At 39.8% G+C, this 25,710-nt stretch overlaps 2 long non-coding RNA genes across 2 annotated transcripts in view; one reads left to right on the top strand and one right to left on the bottom strand.

The window, feature by feature from the left end:
• LOC135971993 (uncharacterized) overlaps nt 1-25,710 on the top strand; it is a 92,740-nt gene that overhangs the window by 11,136 nt on the left and 55,894 nt on the right. The gene's annotated exons all lie outside the window — the stretch shown is intronic.
• LOC141407289 (uncharacterized) overlaps nt 16,576-25,710 on the bottom strand; it is a 49,217-nt gene continuing 40,082 nt past the window's right edge. The window contains exon 2 of the long non-coding RNA XR_012415849.1: nt 16,576-18,146. This is a non-coding gene — a long non-coding RNA (uncharacterized lncRNA). The remainder of the gene's footprint in view (nt 18,147-25,710) is intronic.

Here is a 25,710-nt window from a genome sequence, read left to right as displayed (position 1 = left end):
TGCCTCTTTGCCTTTGCACATCCTTTTCCCTTTGCTTGGAATGCCCTTACCACACATAGCCACCTCACAAACTCCTATTCATCTCATAAAGTCAAATTTGTAATCCATTTACTCCAGAAAGCCTCTCTGCCCATTTACAGTTTCATCATTCCCTTTCTTATGCAACGATCTTACTGTTTATAAAATATAACGTTTTATTTTATTACACCATATTGTAATTCTTTGTTTATGTATCCATTTCTTTGAAAGCCAGGCCATATTAAACTCATTTTATTCAGCCTTAATGAAAAGAAAAAAAGAAGATCCTGCCATTTGCCACAACATGGATGGGTGTGGAGGACATGCTGAGTGAAATATGCCAGACACAGAAAGAAAAGTATTGCATGATCTCACGTATATGTGGATTATTTTTAAAAAGAGTCTTATATACAGAAACAGTGAGTACAATAGCGGTTACTATGGGCAAGGGGAGGGGAGGAAATGCAGTGACATAGGTCAAAGGATACAAAGTAGCAGACACAAACAAGTCTAGAGATCTAATGTATAACATGGGGATTATAGTTAATAAAACTTCCATTGGGGTCAGGTGCGGAGCTCACCCAGCACTTTGGGAGGCCGAGGTGGGCGGATACTTCAGGCCAGGAGATTGAGACCAGCCTGGCCAACATGGTGAAACCCAGCCTCTACTAAAAATACAAAAATTAGCTTGGCTTAATCCCAGCTACTTGAGAGACTGAGGCACAAGAATCATTTGAACCCAGGAAGTGAGGTTGTAGTGAGCTGAGATCGCACTATTGCACTCCAGGCTGGGCGATGGCGTGAGACTCTGTCTCAACAAACAACAAACAAACAAACAAACAAAAAGCTCGTATTAGGGATTTTTGTTAAATAAGTGTATTTTAGCTGCTGTTGTCACACACACACAAAAGTAACTCTGTGAGATGATAGATATGTTAATCTGCTTTATCATAGTAACGACTTTCCCGTCTACATGTAGCATAACATCATGTTATAAACCTCAAATGTACACAAGAAAATTTATTTTTAAAAAGATGAATAAACTCATCTTGGTATTCTGAGTGCTTAGCATATAGAGGAAACCCACCACCATTCTACTGAATGATATTGATCCAGAATTTATGCCCTGGAATTGGTGAGCACGTTTGAGGGCTGTGATACTTCTTTTGCAATAAACATAACATGAATATTAATATTTAATGAAAATTTTCATGATTTTAGGAGAGAGGCTTGTGAGAGGTTGGTAAAGAAGGTGAAAAAAATGCATTCATTTTTTAGGGAACTCAATTATTAGGCAGCCACACTGGGTTTCATAGAATCGATTTGAGAACTGGGAACATAATGATCTTCATCCAGTTCTGGTGATAAAATTGAAAGGGGATACTTTTATTCTCCACAAGGAGAAATACAAGTAGTTTCAAGAACAAGACAGCATTTCGTCTTCACTTTCACCTGCAGATATGTCCCGGGCCCTGGTCCTTCTAAGTTGTCACCTGCCAATGCCTCTTCACACAGCTTTCTCAGCCCTGCCAGCACAGTCCCTCTTCTTCAGCAACAGAGAAGGGCACTGTGGCTCAGGGTTCCTTTGGGAATGGATGTTTGGAATAAAAATAACACCACAATACCATTTCCACAAGTGCTCTACATGGCTTTAAAGAAAGCCTCTTGGTAAAAGTGTTTCCATCCCTGTCCTGAAGCTGGGATTCTGCCTGAGCTATTTTCAGCCTTGTTTCCAGTTGCCGCTGGCCAGTGGCAGGATTTCACACTCGGCTGCCACATCTCATTACTGCCCATTGCGCCCTTTTTCGGGAAAGCTTCTCCTCCCAGGCTGACACACGTGGGAGGCAGGCGGGCGAGACACTGCCCCTCCTTGCTCCTGCTGGATGCTATGGCCCTCTGGTGTATTTGCCTTTGGCAAGGCAGGACCTGCGCCTCGTTTTCCTGAAAGATAGTCCCTTCTCTCCCTAGGCTGTGAGCACAGATTTAACCACTTTCTTGGGAAGTTGCAGTCAGAAATGTATCCAGATGAATCCAAATGTGGGAGACTTCTCTACCTTGCTCTCTGCCCTGGAAAGCTGAGCTGCAGGACAACATGGAGAGGTTTCCTTGCACACTGGCTTCTGGAGGGACTCAGCCAATGAGGAGCCCCAGGAGGACACTGAAGGGAGGGGACTGAGGTCAGGTTATATTCCCCTGACTTCCTCCCTGTGATGCTGCCTCTGTGAGGCTGTGGTCCTTGACTTCGGTCACTGCCCCTGTCAAGGCAGTATATATATCTCTGCACAGGACCCTTTCCTTCTGACTTCCAGTAACTACAGTTGAGTCTTGAACAATGCAGGGGTTAGAAGTGCTGAGCCCTATGGGGTCAAAAATCCATGTATAACTTTTGACTCTCCCAAAACTTAACCATGAATAGTCCACTGTTGACCGGAAGCCTTATCAATAACATAAACAGCCAATTAACACATATTTTGTATGGATTACATATTGCAAGTAAGCCAGAGAAAAGAAAATGGTAAGAAAATCATAAGGAAGGGAAAATACATTTATAGTACTGAACTGTATTCACTGACATGTAAGTTTATGTTGCCTGTTTTCAAGATGGACATCTGTCTGGAATGGTGAGGAACTGCAGCTGCAAACCTTGATGTATGGTGCATATCGAGCAATTAAACTTTTTCCTTTTCTTTTGAGATGGAGTCTCACTGTCGCCCAGTCTGGAGTGCAGTGGCGTGATCTCGGCTCGCTGCGAGCTCCACCTCCCAGGTTCATGCCATTCTCCTGCCTCAGCCTCCCAGGTAGCTGGGACTACAGGCGCCTGCCACCCCACCCGGCTAATTTTTTGTATTTTTAGTAGAGACGGGGTTTCACTGTGTTAGCCAAGATGGTCTCGATCTCCTGACCTCGTGATCCACCTGCCTCAGCCTCCCAAAGTGCTGGGATTACAGGCGTGAGCCACTGCGCCTGGCCTAAACTTTTTCTTGTAATGTCATGACTTTTCTCTGCCTCTTGGGAGAACTTCCAGCATCACTAGTGGCACTTTGTTTGGGTACCACGGTGTTATTCAAGGTTTACAGTATTGCACTAAACAGGATGAAAGATACAGGAGAACCGCAAGATAACTTTTTACAACAAGAAATTTAGTAGAGAGATAAATTGCTTACTTGTAGACGATTAGCAACACATGCGTTTTAAGTGGATACTTGCAACACTTGAGCTCACCACAATGGCAACAGGAGATGGCTATAAAATGATGACAGTAGTACAGTATGTACTGCAGTTAATTTGATGCAGTTAGCAGTTACGATTAATGCTGCATTTTTATGTTTGTTTACATTTCTCAACTGGGAACAGAGCCATGTGTGGTCTGTAAGTGTGTACGTTTTGATACATTTTAACTTTATATAATAGACTTGTGTATATTTTATGGTAGTAAATGATGAAATAGGCTAGTATCTATAGTATCTACATTTTTTTTTGCATTCATGACATACCTTACTTTTTCTTTATTTTTTCCCTATTTCTAGTCTAAGTGATCTGTTTTTCAAATTGTTACAAATCTCCAAAATATTTGCATATAAATGGAACCGCTCAGTTCAAACATCTTGTTCAAGGGTCAACTGTATTACTTCCCTTTATCCTTTCAGGGCAAGGTGTGGTAACCTCTCTGCAGTTACTAACTTGGGTTATTGCACTGTTCCTGTGGCTCTATTGTATCTCACCCACACCTTTATAAACAGTACCATTGTAAATCTTATCCAAAGTTGAGTGTGCCAACTATTTGCTGTTGGAGCTTTTACTTTTAGATTCTAGACTGGAGAGACACAAAAGTTTAACTAACAGGGATCTTATAGATTTTGATAGATTATTTGGTTTCAAGGAACCAACTCAGACTTTCATTGAAGTGAGGGTCGACTGAAAGGACACAGTGGATTAAAAACACAAATGAAGTCCAATAAGAGTACATCAACCCCTTTGAGAACTCGAAAGACTATTTTTTGATTTCAGGTCTTGCAGTTTCTTATCTATATCAACTGTTCCGTTTCCTCTACAGAGCTTGTTCCCCTGTTTCTCTTGATTCTTCCTTCATATCTATACCTCACAACTTCAGCTGGTGTGTGATTTTGACTTGCCAAGACACAGACTTCCTTCTTCACCTCTGACCTGGTAGTTGCCCTTACTAATTAAGTAGATGTTGTTGGAGCATAAAGCAAATTAATAAGCAAACTAACAAGATTGTAGTTATCAATGAGGAGATAAAAACCAACTCAAATTCTTTTTGGAAGAGACAGTGTTTGTAAGTGTTTGTAAACGAGGTTTGTAAACGAGGTTCATTGCTTAAGAGATGTACCTACCTATTTCTATAGAATCAAAAATCATGATGTATGTCTATTTATGTACCCATATTTCTCAGAAGTAAGAATCAAGTCTTCTAGAGAGTTGAAGAGAACACTTTTGTTCTCAAACATGATACTTAGGGACAACCTGGGATGAGAGGCCCGAGTTTTTGGTACACAGCAGTTTAGTGGCTTTGCCTCCCTCAAGCTGGTCTGAATCTCTCTGGAACAGACTTGTTTAAAACTACAAATAGGGCTAAAGAATCCACAGCAGCTTCAGTCATGAGTTCAGCCACTCACAATGGTTGAGTTTATTAGACTTCAAGAGATGCTTTGAGTAGGCCATGAGAGGACATCTGACCCTTCCTTCTGGTATGCCCAAGCTCTAAACAGAACCTACTGACCAGGACTTTCTTGTCTCAGAGAAATCTGTTCCATAGGAGTGAACTGGTGAAAAGGGTAGAAGGTTAAACCTGGATTTATGTCAGCCAAAATGATATTTGTTGTTAAAAAGATCATTTACTTTAAAGTATGTGTTTTACATGAGGAAACAGAGACCCAGGAAATATAAGTGGCCTAATCCTGGTCACACAGAGAGTTGATGTATGCTATACCAACTGCTCATCTTTAATTGATTGCCTATAATACTGAAAGTATTTTCAAATCTAGGATGACCAGGATAGAGGAATAGTTCAGTGTTCATAGAAAACCCCTGGGAGAGTGACTTCCATAATAGGTTGATAAGAGGTGAGGGTAACCATATAACTTATTGTTCAAACTGAGACCGCAGTCAGAGTGAAAAGGAGTGTTGTTAATAATGAGGCTAGAACATCAGGCATAGTGTGGAAGTGTCTGCCTAAATAATAGGCCATTGCCAAGAAGTGGTAAAGAGGAATCTCTAGGCTAATCCAAGAACTCAGGGAGGCTGGGGAAATAGATGTCCATGTGACAAGGTCCTTGTCAGTGATATTTGCCAAGGTTCTGAGCCTCTGGCTACTGAAATATATAGATGATGAATTCCTCTAAAACATGGAGCCTTAGGCTGAGGTTCTTCATGTAATTGGAGGTTTACTGTTCCCTTTAACGGGAAAAGGGAACCATTTATCTCTCAAATTATAGACCACTGGTCTGTTGGACAGCTCTGACTTCTCAAATTATAGGGTCAAGTTTTTCAGTCTAGTACCTTGTATGAGGAACAAAGAAGTTGTGGTGTCAATTCCATACTTGCTCTGTTCTCTTTTATTTCATAAAAAAATAGGTAAGAGAAATGAGAAATGAAAGTTCTCTTAGAGTGCATATCAATGTCCTCATCTATCTTACTCCATAAGCAAGGGACCAAACTGTATAATCTGTTTCCAGATCACTGGCCATTAATGCTTCTTCTGTGTTTGTTATGGCACCACTGTCAAAGTTTTGTGTTAATTAAAACTCCAACCCTAAATTGTAGGAAATAGGGTTGTGTTTAAGTTCTCTATCTCCTCTTTCCAAAATACATTTAAATAACTTGTTCCTGTTATGCAAAAAATAGGATCCATGCCTTCCAGTCAGAGCAAAAACAAAGGCAAGTTTTTACTGAGGATTTGTTTTTTTTTTTAACAAAAGCAAATGAACCTACTGACTAATAATTTCCAGTAACAGCATTATGGCTAAAGCATAGCAAAACTAAAATCTCTCAATTGATAGTTACTCTTCCTTAATAAATTGAAACATGAAACAACTCCATCAAATAGATAATTTACTCATTCACCTGTTATTTCCTTCTATCAAGGACCCTTAATTTCCTGGCATCTGGCCCTGAACTTGATATTAGGGGTTAGGTTAATTTATGATGTTCATTTTGGATATTTTCTTCTTCTTCTTCCACTTCCTCTTCTTCTCCTTCTCCTCCATTTTCTTTCTTCTTTCTTTCTGGTGTTTTTTTTTTTTTTTTTTTTTTTTTGAGACAGAGTCTGGCTCTGTCATCCAAGCTGGAGTGCAGTGGTGTGATCTCAGGATCTCAGCTCACTGCATCCTCCTCCTCCTGGGCTTAAGCCATCCTCCTACCTCAGCCTCATGAGTAGCTAGGACTACAGGCACATGGCACCATGCCCAGCTAACTTTTTCATTTTTTGTTGAGATGGGGTTTCACCATGTTGCCCAGGCCGGTCATGAACTTCTGGGCTCCAGTGATCCTCCTGCCTCAGCCTCCCAAATTGCTGGAATTACAGGCATGAGCCACCATGGTTGGCCTATATTTTTCTTCTAACCCATCCTTCCTAATCTAAAAAAGAATAGTATTATGGAAAATTAGATATTTTCTGGAAGACTTAGTGAAGTTCTTTCATAATCAAGACAGTCAATTGTTAACACCTATTCTTAATATTTTTTCATGTTGAAACCATATTTTCCATGTTGGCACAGAAATCTATATTGTCAACCAGATACTGATCTACATGCATGGATATACTCAAAAGTTGATTTTTGGAAAACTTTACCCTAACTACTAGGCACCCTCTAACTTATGCCAACATTCAAGGGGAATGACTTGTTCTCTGGCCAGCTCTGAAGGATAATTCTTCTTCCCTCATTCCCACTTTCTCAAGTGCCTGGCTAGATTTCCTTTCAGTCAAAAATGGTGTCTTTCCACTTTTCGGTGTCAGAAAATGTCCTCTGATATTTTCCAAGGCTTTCCCTTAGACGTCTGATATGTGAAAGCCACAAACCAAGAGATGTTACTTGGTTATTCTTGTGGCTTCCCTAAGTTTTCTCCCTGTGTTGAGTTGGAGCAGCTTCTCAGCCACAGTGTCTACCTATACCTATATGCCCTTTGAGAAACTCTCAGAATTATTCTGAGAGTCTGCATTTTTAATGACCTTATTTGATAATGCATGCTATAGACAGATGAAATTTAATGTTTAAATACAGAATCACATTTATGCACAATGTTATATCCTCTATGTAAGAAAAGGAATCATATTTCTGTCATTTGCTTTTCTACTTAAGAAAAAGGCTTTTACTCCCTCCTAATCCTCCCAAGTCTGACATGAAGTCAGGCTGTTTCATATTTGACACCACTGGGAAAATATCAGGAAGGTGGAAATCATGGTGAAGCCATGGATTTAGGATTTTTGGTCTGTGACTTTTGGTAAGTAAATTGTAGTATGTCTGAGTCATTCTCTCAAATCTTCTGAGTTTGGGGGAATGGGGCTATTGTTGGGCCACTGTTTGTGACTTAACCCCTAGAAAATTCAAGTAGAGGATTCTATAAATCTGTGATCTGCTATCAACTCTGCTGTTTATAGAGGATCAGGTACAGTTTAAGAAAAGAACATAATCAAGGTATGGAGTTTCTTGGAGATAACACTTTTCTATTTCCTTTTATGAGAAAACATAAGGGTTGTACTAAGAAATTAATATATTTTGAAACTTATGAATAGTAAAATTTCCCATTAAGTACATGTTCATTACTTAAAAATTAAATATGGACCCTTTAAATAATTCAATATTTAAGTTGAGAGGGATCATAGAAATAGAGGAAAGGAGAAGGACCATTTTGGCAGAGAGCCCATAGTGCAAATAATTTGATATTAATACTAGTTAGATGATTGAATTCTGTCAATGATTTACTTTATTTTCTAAATTAAAGCAGTTTTAAGATTATACACATACTAATGTCCCCTTGATTTGCATTCAGATGTGCTTTCTTGAATGGGAAAGAAGAGACATAACTGTGTAATTTTAGTGGCAATTTGTTAAACTTTTGAGCATACATGTATTTGTTTTGCTGAAACCACAGAATCGGATCATGAACAAATAAATTTCTTATACAATTTCACATAATGTCACCAATAAAATACCTTTACTGAGTTATAATTTTATACTTTCAGGCTTTATATAGGATCAACATAGAAAAGTTACCCAGAATACCTTCATAATTTTACAAAATTGCAGTTGAAGACATTGTTTTCCATTTTCTAAAGATCCTGTAGCAATTCATCCTTGAAACCAGATTGAAAATTTTTCATTTTAGAAAAATTTAGAAAAATTATAGTTTAGAAAAACTAAAAAATTAGAAAAATTGTATTTGCTCCGTCTAATTAGGCAAGAAGTCAAATATAACTTAATATATAGCCCAATATGTTTCTATTTTTGTCAAAGTCACTAAAAAAACTCAAATTAGATTTGCTGCCTTGCTGCACTAATTCATTTAGTTCAAGTACTTGGTGATTTTAGTTTTTCTTTTCTTCTTTTTTTTTTTTTTTTTTTTTGAGATGGAGTCTCATTCTGTGGCCCAGGCTGAGTGCGTGGCACGGCTCACTGCAACCTCCACCTCCTGGGTTTAAGTGATTCTCCTGCCTCAGCCTCCCTAGTAGCTGGGACTACAGGCACATGCCACCATACCTGGCCAATTTTTGTATTTTTAGTAGAGATGGGGTTTCACCATGTTGGCAAGGCTGGTCTTAAACTCCTGACCTCAAGTGATCCACCCGTCTCGGCCTCCCAAAATGCTGGGATTACAGGCGTGGGCCACTGCACCTGGCCTATTTTTCTTATTTTAAAAATTAATCATTTATTTGTAAATGGCATATAACCATACTGAAATAAAAAAGGTATAAACATGAAATAGATTAAAGCAGGCATTTATATGCATAAATTCTGTGTGGTTGCTTTTTAAACATTCTCATTATCCAGAGTCATCTGTTTTTGTTTTGTTTTTGACAACACGGGCATTATTTATAAGGTTGAAATATAACTTCATTGATTTTATAAATAGGGATGATTATAAATAGCAACTTTGTGAGAAGTATACGTATACTTTTTTGACACAACAATTAGAGGTGATCATAAAATTAATTTCTAATCCTTTGCCAAATTGGCCAATGGTCAGGAATAAATATTGGCTGCTTTGTTAATGTGTTTATTTTCAGGTCTTTAACAGTATGATCTGCCTGGCCATTGGTCTCAAAAATAATTATGGATGTAGGTTTTGTTCCACACTTCAGAGTTCACCTTGGTAAATGAATATATTCTTTCCTTATCATGTCTTGTGGGGAAAATGAATATATTTACATGAAGCAAGTAGCATATTGCCTGGGGAGAGATGAGCCTTGGCTGAAAAGATGGAATTAGATTCATGTGACAGCAGCTGTTCTGCAATATGTGTAGCAATATCAACCAATTTCGATTCTTGAAATAAGTATGCTCATATTTCCTCCTAACTTCCAACCAAAGTTATGCTTAGGTAGGAACTATGGTTAATAAGGATACTCCATCAATATTAAATGTAATAATTACAACTAAAATATATGTGCTACTTTATGGTTTATAATATAAATGGATAGGCAGGGAGCCAAAAATGTCAAATTCTGCATCCGTTACAATTATATTTGGCTATGTAGACAAGAATAAGAAAAGAAAACACACACACATACACACGCACACATACACACAGTGCAAATATAGAAACAAAACACCCCTGGCTTAAACAGGTGGAAAAGCAGTTCTCTCTTATCTACAAAAAGAGCTGAGACAGGTTATCTCTGGTCCTTGTGGTGGCTCCACAATATCTTGCTGCTCTGTCATCCTTAGTATTATCAATTTATGGGTCCACAGTAGCTACCTGCGCTCCAGCCTTCATGTCTATGTTCCAGGTAAGAGAAAGGAGGAGCAAGAGAAGAGCCCACCTCCTACCATTTTAAGAAAACCCCCTAGAAGTACCACCTAACAGTTCCACTCATACATAATTGGTCAAAACTGAGTCATGTAATCACATCTAACTGCAAGGGAGTTCTGAGAGCTGTAGTCATTTAGCTGGGTACGTTGCTACCTGAAATAAATGAGGGGTTCTGTTACTATGGAGGAGAGAAAGAATGGATGTTGTGCCAGGCACTGTTTTGTTCACTGAAGAGTACCATGTAATGGTTAAGGGCATAGGTTCGGAGTCAGACTGCCTGGTTCCCAATTCTGTCTCCTCATGTATTAGTTTTGCTACCTTGAACAAGTCATCTGGTTTGGTGCCTCAGTCTGTAAAATGAAGAAGACAATGGAACCTACCTCACAGGGTTATTGATTCTAAAAACATAAATCCCTCAATACAGTGCCCAACACATAGAAAATTATCAGTGATCTCTACTAATGTGCTTTTTGTGTATATTTTCCCATTGAATCTTCATAACAATTCTATGAAGTGCTTATTCTTACCCCCATTTTACAGATGAAGAATCTGAAAGTCATAGAGGTTAAATATTTTTTTCTATGGGCATTCAGTCAGTAAATGGCAGCAACTAGATCGAGCCCAAGTCCTTTGACTAAAAATCCTTACTCTTTTCCCATACAGAATGCTTCATTACTAGACGTCTGTTATATGATATCTTAGCCCGAGTTTTCCAGAAAGCAGAACCCAAGGCAAAATGTAGGCACCTCTAGGTATCAAATGCAATGGATTCCTTAATCCCCAAGACTGTCTTAAGAAAAGTCATATAAACTACTGCATCTCAGGACAGTCAGTGTTAGGGGAGGAAGAGAAAAACTATTCACCAGCTCCTGTCCCCCACTGATGAAAATTTTGCCCCATGTGTGGGGCGGCAAGTGGGCCTCACAGCATCACATGTCAGCAGCAGGAAAAAAGCTCCAGGGTGAACGGTGAGGTGGGTGTATTTTGGACACAAGGCAGGGCATTGTCAAGTTGTTCCTGTGCAAAACTGATTGAAGTGCATACAGAGTTGGTTCCATCGAAATAGCTGAAGCAGAAATAGTGTCCATGGGCCCTGAAAAGAGGGGAAGCCAAGAGGATATTAAGAGGGCATAAGAAGAGTTTAACAAATAAGGCAACTGATACTCCTTTAATAAATCTTTTATTGCCCTTAGCTTGCAGCAAGGTCAAACAGGATATTGCTTAGAGTAATTGTCTAGTTTATGTTTGCCCTTTTGGGTTTAATAGCAATTAAGTATAAACAACTGTAAAAGCACCATTGACTAAGGCACCATGTTGCTGGAGTTGCCAGGTAAAACAGTGAGCACTCAGCTAAATTTGAACCTCAGAAAAACAATGTGTAAGTAAGTCTCAAATATTTCATGGGCATCATGTTAAGTTTGACTTTACAGTAAACCACCGATAATTCTTTTAGTACAAATATGTCCTAAATATTGCATAGGACACATTTATATTTAAAAAGATGTTCATTATTTATCTGAAATTCAAATTAAACTGGATGTCCTTTATTTTTTTCCCTCAATCTGGCAACCCTAATGTTAGCTCATGTGGTCATTTAGTATTCTGGCTAAGCACCCAGAATTGGCTCTACACGAAAGTAAGCAGACACACACTAAATGAGATTGAAGTGATAACAGACATTTTCTACTTAAAAAATATTCCCCAGTGGGTTTGCAGTTATAGGAGCTGACATTTTATCACTTGAATCATTTATTTGTATTATGACATTTTATCTTCAGAGGTTTTAATTGAAATGCAAATAAAGTAACTCAGAAGGGTGCCTCGCATCTTACCTACTACCAAGTTAGAATGCCTTAGTTACTATCCTGTAGCTGTGCTGTCTGGAGCACGTGGACTTGTTGGGTGCTGTGCTTGGGGATGAGGGGCTAGAGAATCACGCCTAGGTTTTGCACTGCTTTTAGCTACAAGTCAGGTGGCCCCACAGAGGGAGGCAAAGCAGTACAGTCTTCCCGTGTCCAGGAGAGGAGAACTGGATATTTGTGAACACAATATAATGTCTTTTCATAGAGCCCTAAAGGATTAGGGAAAACCTTGAATTGTTAGATTTTGAGTAGAGAAAATACCAGTGACAATAATAATAAGCTTTTATATCATATGGCTCCATATTATATAATATTTTATTTGGTCATTGAAAAATCCTAGAAGTTATACAAATATAAGTAGCCTCATTTTATAGATTAAAAATTTGAGATTAAAATATTAGGAGACTTGCTTGAGGTCATAAAGCTGCCAAGAAACAGAATAGAGACTGAATATATATTTAGTGACTTGAGATTTTCTGCATGTTTTCCATCAATGGGGCTCAAATTTATTCAAATGACAGAGCCTCTAAGTGTTATGGTGTCCCTTGTGAAACATCTAACTAATTCATTAGGCTATAATATATGTATACAATATCAGAATCATATGTCCATGTCAAAAACTGTCTGCTAAAATAAATATGAGTTATTTATAAGTTTTTCCATGAATATAAATATAGGAACAACTTTATGAGACAGACACTCGCATTACCTTCATTTTGCAGATAAGAAAATGTCATAAAGAAGTTAAGTCACTGGCCCAGTGTCACAGCAAGAAGTAAAAATTAGCCTCCAACCCAGACTGTCTGACTCCAGAACTCATGTTCTTTAAGCATTATGCCATAATTTTGCTAATGCGGAGGAACAAAACTATAAGAGGGATTCAAGATGAAAAGATTTTAAATGGAGCAAAGATTACACATTAATTCATGTGTGTGTCTGTGTGTGGCAAGAGGTCTTGCAGGACTCCGGTTTATTTGTGCTCATGTAGCTTTGGCAGGTTTTAGAGTTCAAACCATCCTAGAACATCACCCATTCATTTCTTCATTCATTCAACAAGCATCTCCTATCAGTAGGCACAGTTTTATGAAATCCTTAGGGATAGAGAGAAGACTAAGATCCAGTTCTTGCCTTGAGAAGAGAGACAGGCAAATAAATAATCACAGTACAGTGTGATCAGAGCTACTCCAGGAAAATGCAACAGTGCCACTAGCACACAGAGGGGTGGCAGGCACCTCACCTAATTTGGGGTCAGTGAAGAATAACTGAGGGAAGGTGACACCTGGCCAGGAGTTTGAGAGATGAACAGAAATTAGTTCTGTGAGGTAGGGGTCACTGGTGGAGGAACAGGACATTCCAAGTGTGCAGGATGGCATCTATAAGAACAAAGCATGACAATACAAAATGGTCCATCAGAGAGTGCCATTTCACTCAGCCGTGTTTAAACAATCGTATTAACCTGTAAAACCACTGTTTGCTACCAAAAAGTGTATGCAACATCCCCGACTCTTACGTCCATCCCCAGACCTCTCCCTCCCCAGCCCCTTGCTATCTAACCCCATAACCGAACATCTCCCATCACTGACTCCAATCCCTGGGGTCTGTATCAGACATGGAGTAAGTTTACATGTGTGTGAATTAGGTAAGGTTAACGTTATTCAGTTTTAGTGGTAAAACATATTAATCCTCCAGTGGTGCCCAGTGTTTAGAGGAAGGCTATTTTGGTCATTTTTGCATTGGAATACGGGAGAAAGGCATCTGATGAGGTCTGAGTGTAGAGAGTGCACTGGGATCTGCAGCAACGGCTTTTATTATCAAATATACTCCCAACGTTGTCTAAGGCTCTTCCCAAGCCTTCACAAAGAAGCAGAACCCTATTGCCCTGATGTGGGACACATATACCAAAAGCCCAGAAGCCAAGGGACACAGATAACATTTTGTTTAGCAAATGATGGGCAGAAATTCAGGGGTTGGTCGAGCTGCATGGGGAAATGATTACAAAAGAGAGTCAATGAGGCCATTTCAAACTTTCTACCTTTTCCTTCAAGAACAATTTCACTCCAGCTCTGACCCAAGAACACACATGTAGCCCAAGCAAATCTCCCAAGTTAGCGCAACCCACTCTCCTTAGAAACCAGTCTATCAAGCCACCTGCTATTACCATAGCATGGCTTTTGGAGTGGGAGGATGTCTCTCATCCTTTTTCCTCTCTCCATCCTACTTCAAATGACTCATCGAAATTCTTCTACCAACACATACAATGTTCCTCCTGCAAAGATTACTAGGTAATACTGTTTTCTCTGTCTTGTTGCATTTTCTGCCATGTTTGCTCTAGCCCAGTGATGTATCAATGCACCTTATTGATTGGCATCTGCCCCAGGGGCCCTTTCATCCAGCTTTAACCAGTTCCAAAGCATGTAACTGCCCACCTCTTAGGTAGTTGAGAACCATTATATTAGAATTACACAAACAGAGAGAGAACCAAAATTCTGCAGATGACCACCCCAAAATATTGTTGTGTTACTATAATTGGGAACTTTTCTGCCCATGGTGGATGAGGTTTGAGCAAACAAAGATGAAAGTTGTGGGCGATGGAGTAAGTAGATTAATGCTTTTTGTCATCTCCCTAAGAATCCTGAGCATGTGTATTTGTTAGGGTCCCAGCAGGAAACATGTGGCACTCAAAGTGCATGATTAGAGAAAGGTTAATGAAGAGAATATATACAAGTGTAAGGGTAGAGTTGAGGGAAACCAAGAGAGGATAGTGAAACCTTCCTATGCTAGCACCAGCAGAGACTGTTACTACCTCTATGACCTCCAGGCCTAAGAGGCAAGAGGATGGAGAGGTTACAGGAACCTGGAGAATTTCACCCAACAGGAGCTGTGGCATTTGGTTGGGGAATGCAGCCATTGTCAAACCATGAACTGACAAGGAAGAAGTAACCTCTCTCTCTCTTCCCTTCTTCTAATCTTTTGCTGGTGGTGCTCACAGCCCAATCCCAATCAGAAACCCAGGAGATGGGCAGCCTAACTGATGTGGTCCATAAAGGTCAACCTCTTGGGGCACAGAACAGGGTACAGAATAGATCTGAATCAAGTAAATGCAGAAGAGTGAGTGCAACATCTACTTCAGTCAATGATTACCACATTTTAAAAATGGCTGGATCTGCTCACATTATGTTAAACACAGTGTGTACACTGAGCCTAACAATGATGGCTAGCAACTTATAACTGGATATCAGGGGCGCAGCATGACTAAAACCATCTCTCATGTCTATACATATTGCAGATGCATTCCATAAAATTTCTGAATTCATCTCTTAAGAAAAACTATGCTTTTTACACAAGTTCCTTAAAAGAATCATAACTATATGAAAAACACTACAGTATGCTCACTAAAGGCTATAATTAATTTTGGACAACTTATAGACTTTGAAATGCCTTGTTGAAATGCCAAAATTTCTAACATTTTCTGAAAGAAAATTTGCCCAACAGGCAAGACAGTGGATTTTATTGTGGACTAATAGCTGTCCATGCAGCGTGATTCACCACAGTGCCTCCTCACTGGGTCCTGAGGTGGGACATCAAATAATTAGAAATTCCTTTTCATGGCTTAGTAGTTTTGTTGTTTTATTTTTGTAAAACGTAAATACCCTGAGAATTAAAACATCATTCATTCATTCACTTAATTCTTTCTTCTTGAAATGTTTATTGCTACTATCTGTTAGACTTGGAGTAAAAACATGAACGAGACAGTCTCTGTCCTCAAGGCGATCAGAGTCGAATGGAGATTGGACAATGTAGTCAAGGATTCCAGAATTGGTTGATACATGCTATGGTAGAGGCATGCACAAGATCCTATGGGGGGACTATCTAAGTCTTTCACGATGGATGGAGAAAGGGAAGGACGGTGATGAGAATAAAGAAAGACTCTTCACAGCTGACATAATGCCTCAACCAAAGATAAATGGGAGTGCGCCAGGTAGATTAAGTAGAGACAGTGTAGAAAGGAGATTGCAGGAAAAATAGACCCTTCCTCACTTGGCTTCAGATGATATGAAGCTAGAAGGAGACTCTAAAGTGTAATGAGGAAGGGACTTGAATGTTATTCTAAGGAATCAGTGAAAGGTTAAGTAGAGGAAAGGCCCTCTAATATTTGACTACAGAAAAATCATCTTGAGGCAATGCAAAGGATTGGATGAAGGAGTCAAATGGAAAATGAGTCAGTTAAGAAGGCCTTGCAATGGTTTTAGCACAAGGTGAAAAAGTGTAAACTAATAAGAGGAGAAAGAATGGAGAGATTCCAAAAAAATTTTAGTAGGTTACTGAGCATGACTATTTAATCAATTCACTGTGATAAAGACTAGGAGAGGGTGTGGATAATTAAAGGAGAAAGATTATTATGATGCCTGTGTTTTTGTCTTGGGAGACTGGGTAGAGAAGTTAGCATCGAATAAGATGAAGCATACAGGCAGAGGGGCATGTTCACAAAGGAAAGTGGTTGAGTTTTATCTCACATATCTTGAGAAAAAGCATAGGAGAGAAGTCCGAGAGGTGGGAATATGAGTGATAACTAAAGCAGTGGGCCAGGAAGAGCCCTCTTAGGAACTATGGGAGGCAAGCAGAGAAGAGGTTGGAAGGCTAGTCTTTCAGGAAGCACCCATATTTGAGGGTCATATTAAGGAAGCGTACATAGAGCACATAGAGATGAGAGTCAGAGATTTTAATGAAGCAGTGGTCTACAATATCACATGCTACACAGACAGATCATACTAATCAGGATGCATTTGGCTGCAAGTAACAGAATAAAAGTGGCTTCAGTCATTATAAATGACTCATCAAGTAGTCTGAGGTAGGTGATGTCTTTCTGGGCTCTGTGACCCAGCGATGTCATGGAGGATCCACACATTTTCCATTCTTCTTCTCTGCCCACCTTCAGGGTGTAAAAAATTTCACCTTCAGGGTCACAGGCTAGATATTACAAGCAAAAAGTTTGCATGTGAGAACTTGCCAAACAGAGATCAAGGGGAGTAGAGACAATAAGGCTTTCTCCTTGTGTGCCTCATTCTTTTTCAAGGAAGAAAATATTTTCCAGGGGATGGCATCAGATTTCCCCTTATGTCTCACTGATCAAGGGTCCTTGCCCTTCCTAGATCAATAACTGAAAAAATGAAAGGCGTTGCCATGACTGCCTGAGCTCAATCATGACTCATCTCTGAGGGCTGGGCAAATAAAATGGAGTCCTGTTAGCAATGTCTCTCTCCTACAGGAGCCCAGTTAGTATAAGGACCGGGGAGTGTCCACTGGATTTGGCAATTAGGAGCTTACGGGTGGCCGCAGTGAGAGAAGTTTTAATGGGGGCTGAGTTAGGAAGTGGCACTGAAACCAAATTATAGTAGGTTGAAGACTGCATAGTAGTAGGCTGTAGGCTGTTCTTCGACTAAACGGGAGTACGTTTATTAACCCTTTGCTGAAAACAGATTTTTATGAATGGAGAGATAGCAAAGGCTATCTAAGAGTTCAGGGAAAGAAAAATCAAGAAAGAAGAAGTTGAAAGATGGAAGACAAACTGCCCAATTCATCATTTGAAAAAGAAGTCCTCCTTTTGGCAAGGAGGAGGATTTTCTCCAAACTTTTCCAAATTTGAATTTCTTTTCATTGCTAGTCTCAGCCACAAATGTAATTTTTAGAAGTCTGAGTCAGCAACAAGAAAGGGAGGCTGTTCTGAACTCTGAATAGAGCCTTACTATTCCACAGCTGTATACAACTAGGGGAGAAATGTGATTAGAATGTTTCTACAAAGAACCTAAATTAAATTAGCTCAGAAGAGATTCAATTTTGAACTCCTTCTAGGATTTTTGATAGAGAGATTATAGATTTCATTTTTAAAATAAGGATAAGGTGGAGAGTAGGGTGATACATCCCATTGAATAACAGAATAGATTTTCTATTAAAGGCATGCACTGTACATTTTTCTTTGGCACTTAAGAATAGTCTGTGGGCTGGGTGCAGTGGTTTATGCCTGTAATCCCACACTTCGGGAGGCCAAGGTGGGATTACAGGTGAGCAGATCGCTTCAGTTCAAGACCAGTGTGGGCAACATGGTAAAACCCTGTCTCTACCAAAAAAAATTAGCTGGGCGTGGTGGTGCACACCTATAGTCCCATCTACTCACACTCACAAGGCTGAGGTGGGAGGATCACTTGAACCCACGAGGCAGAGGTTCCAGTTTGCTGAGATCATGTCACTGCACTCCAGCCTGGGCGATTTGGTAGGGCCCTGTCTCAAAAAAAAAAAAAAGAATAGTTTGTGTGTGCCTCTATGAGCCTCAAAATGCATCTTTTCCTCTGTCCACCCATTACTGAGTAGAGTGGTAGATAGCCTCCTCTTCATATCGATAAACTCAAGAACAGACATTATCAGTAAGCTTTTTGTTGTTGCTGTTGATGAGTTGTCTCTTATGCAGCTGTGGTCATTGGAGTCTTAACTTTTGAGGTTAAGAAAATGTAAAGCAGCAGGAGAAAGGTTGTGTCTCGTACATAAATTTACTGATCAGAGTACACAGAGGACAGCTGATGATCTCTTTTCCTGGTTGTACGGCACTATCTCTAAACATGCATTTTACAGAAAGAGTCTTAAGTACAGGGAAGTTAAATACAGGGTAAGCCAGTCTGTATCTGCTGGCGCCTTTTTGAATTGCTTTAACCAATTTGGAACAAAATTCACTCTGGGTTTTACCAACTTAGAAGCACAGAGTATCAGAGATGAAGGATTTAAGCAGTCCTCTGATTAATATGAGAAAACAGAGGTCTGGTAATCTCTGTCACATACAGCCCCAAACCAGAATCTGCAGCCTTTGCTCTGCTCTACCTGGTGGCCTCACTTTTACAATATCATATTTAATTAAGAGAAAATCCTAGGAAAATCCTAAAATCTCAATCATTGCCAAGCTCTCTTTAATTTTCAGGCATAAAAAGGCCTGTAGCTCTTGTTCTAGGCAGTGACCAGCAGCAAGCTCGGAAATGCTTTGTATGTGTGGAATTGCTAAAGGAACTTAAACTGCAATTTGCCTATTTATCCAATTCCTTGAATTTTGTTTTTTTATGGAAAGTTAAAGAATGTTTCATCTAGTTCCTATACTTATACTTTCTTTTCTTTTCTTTTCTGTTTTTTTCGAGACAGAGTTTTGCTCTTGTTGCCCAGGCTGGAGTGCAACAGTGCAATCTCGGCTCACTGCAACCACCGCCTCCCGGGTTCAAGCGATTCTCCTGTCTCAGCCTCCCAAGTAGCTGGGACTACAGGCTCCTGCCACTATGCCCAGTTAACTTTTTTTTTTGTATTTTTAGTAGAGACAGGGTTTCAGCATGTTGACCAGGTTGGTCTCAAACTCCTGACCTCAAGTGATCCACCCGCATCAGCCTCCAAAAGCCCTGGGATTACTGGCATGAGCCACTGCACCCGGCCCTATACTTATACTTTCTTTTGATAACAGGACAAAAACTTGTTAGGGTTCTTAGCTGTAAGCAACAGATATCAAACTCTGGCTAATTTAGGCAGGAAATGGAATTTAATGAAAGGATATTGGATAGTTCCTACACTCTCTGGAAGGGATAGGAATCAGGTTTAGAGGATACGCTGTCACACAGTGCTGAAATCATGCCATGGAACTAGTTCTATGAGCACCCACTGCTGCTACTGCTGCTGCATGATGGTCACTGCAGATGGCACTCCCAGCATGGCCAGTGTTGGCCCCTGGGCATGGCTGCTTTCCCTACTGACTCTGAAAATTGGACATAGCTGTCACTCCATTACCAGAAAGGATATGGTTTAGTCCCCTCTTGGATCTCTAGTTTCCAATTTCAAGTCTGGGGCAAGTGCATCTGATTGGCAGAACCTTGGTCATATGCCAATGTGCTAGCAGCAAAGGAAGCAGGAAAAGGAAATTTCTGGCATATTCAATTTCCCACAGTGGGAGGTTCAACTCTTCCTTATAATGTGAGTGGTTCAGACGCTACACAGCCAGTACAAAAGCCAAATGTGGATAATATTCTATCCAATGTACTGTGTATCACAGTAGTTTCATCTTATTGTTCTTACTATTATTTATTGTTTTGAGTAGGTAATATATTCATACATTGCAAGGTTCAAAAGATAAGAAAAGACAGTATATATATATAAAAACTTTCCTCTCTCCTGGCTCTGAGACATCCACATAGACTCCCTTGTATAATGAATTGGTTACTGTCACCAATATTCACTTTTGCTCCCTGGAGAAGCACTATTTTCCTCCACCCTTTCTAGGCAGACTTGATCATGTGATTTGACAATGAATTATAAGCATAGGTGATCTTATCACTTCTGGGCAGAAGTTTTAAAAGCCAATTTAGATTTTTGCCTCGTTCTCTTTCCTTCTGCCTTGTTGACTGGCAATGTTCCAGATGGTGCCAGACTGAGTTCCAGAGTGCACTATTTGATATTTTGCACCCTTTCCATGATGCTTTGTGGCCAGAGGGGCTGCCTTTCATGGACAACATCAACAAGTTTCCTTGTCCTCTGGCTTCTGTTTGGGTTCAACTAACGAGAGGTACTGGCTAGATATCAGGGGGCAGAGGAGGGCGATGTTGAGATATTGATTCTCTGGCTCCCTCCCTTTCAGGTCTCCATGGGCTGGTTGCATTCCCGTACCAAAGATCTCCATCTTCTGTTCGGTGACATCTACTCTCTTTAGGTTCTGGTCACTGCTGTTGCTGGGCCTGGGTGCTGTGCCATTTTTGTTGACTTCCGTGAACCTTACCCTCATCTTTACAAAGAGTACCTTTACTAAGCTCTCCTAAATTACTTGAGTATGTCATTTGTTTCCTACCAGGATCCTGACTAATACACAGAATGAAGACCAACTATCATGAGAAGACCTTTCCCCAACCTGCACTGGGCACACATCACAAACACTGAGATTTCAGAGTCATTTTTTACCACCACAAATCCTCGCCTATCCTGACTAACGTGCAACATTTCTAGTGTCTTATAATACAGTTATATTTTAACCAAGAATTGGTGTCCCAATCAGTATGAAGCTTTAATAAAAATATACCTACTCTGGTTCTATTCCTGGAGAGTCTAATTCGGTAAGACTTAGGTGGAACTCATAGTTTCTATTTTTAATAAGCTCCAAACCAAGGGTTTTGAGGATTTCCAATATGTAGAATATTCTTGTATTAGCCTATGTTTTTCAGATGTTTTATGACTTGCAGAATATGGGGGTATATTACTCAGGGTTCTCCAGAGAAACAGAACCAATAGGGTGTGTGTGTGTGTGTGCGCATATGTGTATAGACACACATGCATGTGTACACACACACATACACACACACACACACACACACACACACACACACAGATTTTAAAGAATTGGCTCATGTGATTATGGAGTTTGGCAAGTCCAAAATCTGCAGTTCAAGTTTGAAGGCAGTCTGCTAGCAGAATTTCTTCTTGCTTGGGGGAGGTCAGTCTTTTTCTGTTCAGACATTCAACTGATTAGAAGAGACCCACCCACATTATGGAGGACAGTCAGTTTTGCTCAAAGTCCACTGATGTAAATGTTAGTCTCATCTAAAAACACCCTCACAGAAACATGTTTGATCACATATCTAGGCACCATGACCCAGCCAAGTTGACACATACAAAAATTAACCATCGCAAGGGATTGTGTGGACCATGGGTAGGATTAAATGCAAAGTATGGAAGGGAATGGTAACATTCTTCCATTGACAGAAATGTAAAAAAAAAATCATATATATGTCAGTATCTGTATCTGTCAATGTCAGTCAGATTGACATCAGCTAAAATCTAAGTAAAATTCCTAGGTTCATTAGAGATATATATATATATAATTTCCTTTATAATCCACATAGAATAATTATAACTGTATAGTTAAAATATGGGCTTTGGAATCAGATAGGCCCAGTTTTGAGCCCAATTTCCACCCCTTACTTGCTGTGTGAATTTAGACAAGCTCCTTGAATCCTTTGGTTTTCCTAACTATAAAATGTTTTCTTTAATGTTGGGATTCAATTTTAAAATGTATATGAAGCAGTTAGTACTTATTACATAGTAGATGTTCAATATGGTTATTAGTAAATGTATATCTTCAAAAATACTGTGTGTGCAAAATTGCATTTCAGTTCATAATAATATGAAAAGGGACCAACCACTGTGAAATCTTTTAGATATTTTTTTCTTCAAAGAATTGAGAAAGAGTGGTAATGTAATTCATCACTTTCAGACTTTTATCTCACATGCATGTACCAGGAGAGGATTCCTGGAAGTGAGGCAGAACCAGGGGCTTGGCTAAGTGGGAGGGAGAACAGCTCAGATGTCTTAGCACTCATAAACATTATGTCTGGGAACAGTTTCAGATTCAGAATAGTTGCATGGATATATTGGCAGAGAACCCTTCTCTTCTTTAACTAAGTACAAATGACTCATTTCTAACCTTAATGAGAAAAATGAGAAAGGAAGTGTGAGTCCCAGCATTGGCAGGAAAATCTACATACATCGTCTTCCACCCTTCGGCAATCAAACCTGGGATGTATTGTTCATATCTAAGCTTCTCCTTGAAGAGCAGATAAAAATGCTGCTGTTGAACCAAGCATATATCCTGTCTAACCCGAGAAAGGGGCAGAGAGCTTAGCAGCAATCTTGTAGCTAACCAGAGCTATCCACAGGCCTCCCTGGATGCTGTTCTTGACCTTTGTTTCACCATTTTAGTTATTTGCAACATTTCCTCTGGGCAGCTACAAATACTTTGAGATCATTAGTCTGTAATTGTCACAAACTACATCTTTGTTAAATTGATTTAATCCCATACTGCTTAAAAGGTGATGGATCCAGAATAGCAGTCTTGAAACTTTTGGAGTAAAATTCCATAGCTTCCTACAATGCTCTGCTGCACCCAATAAACCTGTCTCCCATTGTGTAATGCTCTTTTTCTCTACACATCCCATTCTGCTTTGTTCTGCTTTATTACCTAAGTCCTGGGTTATGATATCAAAAGGTTCTAGTGAGAACTACTTCAGATCTTTTGAGTGTCTGGTAGTCTTCTAAACGGACCTACAAAAAGCAGGATTTTTCAGAAAACACTCCCGTTTCGTGTCGTGCTATTCTTAAAAGTAAATACACAATACAATGATCACATGAATTTGGTGTAAGAGATGTCAGTTGGTTGTAAATATTTCACAACTGTATAATATTCTATTGTATTTTCAGAACTTAGCGTTATATTTTGAGAGAACTTCCTTCTAGAAGTCTCAACACTTCGTTTGCTCTTATCGTTTTCTGGGGTCTTCCTTCTGCTCCTTTGTTTTTTCCGCTATCCACTCCTTCAGCAAAGATAATATGGTGCAGAAAAAGGAAACACTGGTGGATGAATTATGAGGACAAGGAAATCAGTAGGACTCAGCTGTCATCACTCTCATGGTGTAACATTTGGACTCTGTTAACTATGGCGGACTCCGTGAGACACAACAGACTGGAAGTAGGTCATCTTTAAGTCTCTCAAGCTGTATGACTCTAAGAACTCCATGGAGTATGTAAACAAGGATGTTATCCTCTTCAAACGAGGACATGCCAGGATTATATAAAATACTGTTTCATCCAAGGTTTAGGGCTATCCCTTGGTGGAACATAATTATATCCTTATTTTGGATAACTGGGTATTTATTGACATTTTAAAAGCAAAGACTTTTAAAATATGTAAAAAATGTAACTGGTTAATTTCTTCTAGAGTCATCTTTTCTGCATTGTTTGTTGTAGTAAAAAATACGTAAAATTTACCATCTTAACCATTTTCCATAGTGTTAGGTAAATTCATGTTGTTATGAACCAAATCTCCAGAACATTTTCATCTTGCAAAACTGAAACTCTATCCTCGTTAAATAACAACTCTTCTTTTCCCCTTCACTCATCCCCTGGCAACCACCATTCTACTTTTTGTTTTAATGGATTTGTCTACTTTTGATGCTTCTTATAAGTGGAATTATACAGTATTTGTCTTTTTCATGACTGGCTTATTTCACTTCACATAACTGCCTCAAGGTTCATCCATGGTGTAGCATGTGACCGGATTTCCTTTCTTTCTAAGGCTGAATAATATTCCATTGTCTGTGTATACTCCTTTTTTTTTTTTTTTTTTTTCATTCATCTGATGATGGACTTTTGGGTTGCTTCTACCTCTTGACTATTGTCATAGCCCCATTTAAAAAATATTGCAATTTAATTTAACAATTTAACTCTTACCTTCTCATTCCCTCTGGTGGATTTAATAAATGCAATATCATCTGTAAGGCACATGTTCCAATAAGGGACAGAACGTAGCATGAGAAGAGAGTTGAAGGCAGAATCCTAAGGAACCCAGTTCCTTTAAGATGCCAGGAAACTAACAAGAAGGAGGATGATAAGGAAGGATCAGTGGGAAAGAACAAGCCCTAGGGATGGGAGTGCTTCCAAGAGGAAGAAGACAAACGTCAGGAAGTATAAGGAGGCCAAGTAAGGTAAGTACAAAAGGGTGTTCACAATAGCAAGGCTGTTCGGATGGTTTGCAGTTTCAGAAGAGGCTGGAAGGCTGATTAAAGTGAATGAAGGAGTGAGTGGGAGGTGAGAAGGTATAGGACTCTGTTGGAGACCTCTCAAGAAGTTTAGATGTGACAAGAGGAAAGAGACTGGGTGGTAACTAGAGGAGGATGTAGTATTTTTGTTTTGTTATTGTTTCTTAACCTGAGAGAGACTTCAGGATGTTTAAATGTTTGTTTCAGTTTAACTACTGTTATATAAAAAACTACCCCAGCCAGGTGTTGTGGCTCACGCCTCTAGTCCAAACACTTTGGGAGGCCGAGGCAGGTGGATCACTTGAGGTCAGGAGTTCAAGACCAGCCTGGCCAACATGGTGAGACCCTGTCTCTAGTAAAAAATACAAAAATTAGCCGGGCATGGTGAAACTCTGTCTCAAAAACAGAACAACAAAACAAAAACTATCCCCAAACCGGATGGCTTAAAAGAAAACATTTTATTTTGCCCCATGATTTTGTGGGTCAGAAATTGAAAAAGGGCTTAGCTGGGTGGTTTGGCTTTGATCCACGTGGTGTCAGCAGCAGCGGTTGAGACTGGAGGGTCTGCTCTCCCAATGGCTGCTTCACCAGCACATGGGTTGCTTTGGTGCTCCTTGGCATCTCTCTCCTCTCCCAGGCTTCTTACAGAATGGCAGTCTCAGGATAATCACACTCATTCCATGGCAACTGACTTCCAAGAGACCCAGGTAGGAGCGGCAAGGTTTCTTTTGACTTAAACATGAAAGCCAGAGAATATCACTTCTGTGGCTTTCTTTTGGTCATGCAAGTCATTAAGGCCTGCACTGATGGATTCAAAAGGAGTGAAGGAATAGACTCTATCGCTTGATGAGGGATGGCATGAAGCCAGAGGGAGGGAGGGACTTGATGGCAGCCATCTTGGAGACAAATAGAGCGAGAGATTGAAGTTGCTCAGGTAGCTGAGGTGGCAGGAGTTGATGAGACATTTGAGATTTGAAACCACAGATAGGTAGACTGAAAAATCTGTGGCAAGAGGAGGGAGCTCTTTTTATGACGCTACAACCCTCTATAAACCACATACTCGAAGGTAACCTGAGGACACTTTACAGAATGCTGCAAAGTCACAGAGCTCTACCTACTTTCTTCATGCACTTAGCACTCTCTAGGAGGAAATTAAGGGAGTTAGGGGACCGTTGCCAAGCCAAAGGGTACTATGGTTTCACAGATAAATACGCTAAAGGGCCTACTACTGTTATATACTG

Source organism: Macaca fascicularis, chromosome 7 (genome assembly GCF_037993035.2).
Source record: "Macaca fascicularis isolate 582-1 chromosome 7, T2T-MFA8v1.1".
Taxonomy (NCBI): Eukaryota; Metazoa; Chordata; class Mammalia; order Primates; family Cercopithecidae; genus Macaca; species Macaca fascicularis.
The sequence above is the reverse complement of the archived record's forward strand: the minus strand, read 5'-3'. Positions and strand labels throughout refer to the sequence as shown.